Source organism: Leuciscus leuciscus (genome assembly GCF_965113295.1).
Source record: "Leuciscus leuciscus genome assembly, chromosome: 10".
In the NCBI taxonomy this organism is placed as follows: domain Eukaryota; kingdom Metazoa; phylum Chordata; class Actinopteri; order Cypriniformes; family Leuciscidae; genus Leuciscus; species Leuciscus leuciscus.
In genome coordinates, this window is record NC_138734.1 from 20,055,807 (window position 1) to 20,058,525 (window position 2,719).

A 2,719-nucleotide genomic window follows, 5' to 3' on the forward strand; every position below is an offset into this window, starting at 1 on the left:
TTCCTGGTTCTTGATCTCTGCCCGTGTCCTGGTTTTCCTGTTTTTGCCTCACCCTCTGGATTTGTCTGTTTGTTGGATTGCCTGCCTGTGTATGACCTTTGCCTGGATTTTGACTGCAATTCTGAATAACACTTTAAATAAACTGCATTTGGATCCTCACCCTTCGTGTCTCGGAGCAGTTCGTAACACATATAGTTATTAAAATCTATACAAATGGTTCAAAATATCCAGAAAATGGTCACTGTACAATATGAAGAACGGGTTACAGAAGCTATCAAATTCTTCATTCAAAATCTATCATATTAATGTAATTATAATGGCTTAGAGATAGGTAGAAGAAATCAAACCCCTAGCAACAGCCATATGCCCTTATTCAATGGAGATACTCCAGAGTTTTCTGGTCAGTCAGTTAGTGACAATGTAATTCTAGAGATTTTGAATATTGGGGTTAGGGTTTTGATTATTGAGAGGGGCACATCAGTTCAGATGATGAAATTGCCCAAGTAAAGAAAGATAGAATGGAAATTCATGGTTTGAAGGGAAAATCCAATGTAAATTCAGAAATCATATTTGCATCTAATAACAGGAGCACAGAATAAAGTGCAGTTTCATTCATTTAGCATATTGTGTTTTGTGTTCAATTCATGGGCGTAGGTTTAGGGGGGGACGCTAGGTACTAGTCCCAATCAATATTTTGAGATGACAAATTTGTCCCCACCAATATTTAGCAAGCTCCTTTGAACTGCTATTTGGATCTTTGCGCTGCTATTTGGATCGATTCCAACGGCCAAAACAACGACAGTACAAGAAACGCCGTAATTTGATTGGCGGCGGTGTATCTGACAGGCTACACGCGCGGGCCGGGACTACTTTTGTGCTTGCACTGGCAGCGAGCGGGTGGTGTGTGTGTGTGTGTGTGTGTGTGTGTGTGTGTGTGTGTGTGTGTGTGTGTGTGCGCGCGCGCGTCGACGACGCCGACGAAAAGTTACCAGGGCTGTCTCTCTGCCACATACAAAGGCCAGAGTAAAACATTGTAATATTCCGTTTTTTGCCACTTTTTGTACTTTGTAGATAGATCAGCTATGCCACCCAAGAAGAAGAAAGGGGACATACGAAGCTTTTTCATAAAGCAGAGTGTAAGTAGGCAAAATAACTAGCCACACAAATAAACTAGCAGTAGTAGTGACTGACCAGGCTTTCAAATGCAGATTCTACTGTGGAAAATAGTATTGATTGGTGATAGTAACGTTATGTGTTACCATGTTGTTACAGTTAAACCTAGCAGCAGCAATCTTTCAACTAAGGTTAAGAGTATTGATTAGGCTGTGCAGCACAGCACTGATAGACTCATAGAAGTCACGCTATCATGATAGAATGCGACGTTAGCAAGTCACTGAATGTTAATTAGCTGACCTTAACTTAGAATCTTGCAGTCAACATAAACAGTGGATCTGAGACATTTTTCGTTTCTACATTCTATTTATGTAATGTATTTGTGAGTGAGTGTAGCCTAAGAATTTAATATTTAAGAATAGAATATATCAATAGAATTTGATATAGAATAGTAGATACAATTTTAGTATTAATGGAATACTGTAATCATGGATAATAATAATAATAATAGATAATAATAATGGATTTGTTATGTTGAATGCATACTATATGATACGTGTGTATTTTATTCATTTGTTCATTATTTAATTACATATAGAAAACTCATTCCAGGGGGAGGGGGAGGGGGATGTCCCCACCAAAGCTGAGGCCAAACCTACGCCCTTGGTTCAATTTTCTTTTGAGGCCAACAGTACAGACTTTTCTTTTCAGTCATAATTGGCACATGACTGACCCTCAAAGTTGAAATATGGTTGAAATAATGTCAATTGTTGTTTTAATGTTGTCACAATGAAACATTTAATACTAAACAGTTGAAAAGGTTTTTATTTTTATTTTATTTTTTACAAAATCTGTATGTTGAATCAATGTCATGTCTTCAAGGAATACATAATCTTTGAATTATTATTATTTCTAATTATTATTTTGTTATTTTAGCATTGTATGATATTTTGATCAAAACAGCACTTCAAAAAATCTCAAAAGAGAAGCGCAGCAGAAACTTTTTTGCTTTGTGTGATTTTGTTTGGACTTACAATTTTGTGTTTGCCTAAAGCTTACCATGCAGTATTGCATTTTCATTCACAGTGTCATCAAAACACTATTTGACCAACTAATCAAATAATATAGTATACAAATAAAACTAAACACACATTTCTTTAAAAAAAAAAGAAAGAAAGAAAGAAAAGTCATCTTTTCCATTACCACGCTGAAACAATTGCTATTAGTTGTTTCACCTTCTTTGAACATGATTGGTTAACCCTCTGGAGTCTGAGCGTTTTTTTGGGCCCTGGGGGTGTTCTGACATGCTCTGACATTTGTGCTTTTTTCAGTTGCTTATAAACATATTAATGGCAAAGGTGTAAATTCACTCTATATAGCACAAACAGGACTACAATAATATGTGAGCCACATGTATGTACATGTTTTCATTTTTGAGAGAATAATGTTTATGCGTGGTTATCGAAAAAACTAAAAATTAAAGTTTTTGAAATAAGGCCACAAAACACATACTAAATATGTGGCAATAAGACTTTTGACTAATGGATGTCGTCGCCTTTAGTTTTTTCTTCCAAATTATGTGAAAATAGTCTTGCTTTATCATTCA

General features: G+C 35.9%; 1 long non-coding RNA gene across 1 annotated transcript; it reads left to right on the plus strand.

Annotated features, from left to right (window-relative positions):
* Window positions 1-643: 643 nt before the first annotated feature.
* LOC309508667 lies at window positions 644-1,786 on the plus strand. Its single transcript, XR_014209657.1, has 3 exons — window positions 644-984; window positions 1,076-1,136; window positions 1,712-1,786. It is a non-coding gene; the product is annotated as an uncharacterized lncRNA (long non-coding RNA).
* Window positions 1,787-2,719: the final 933 nt, after the last annotated feature.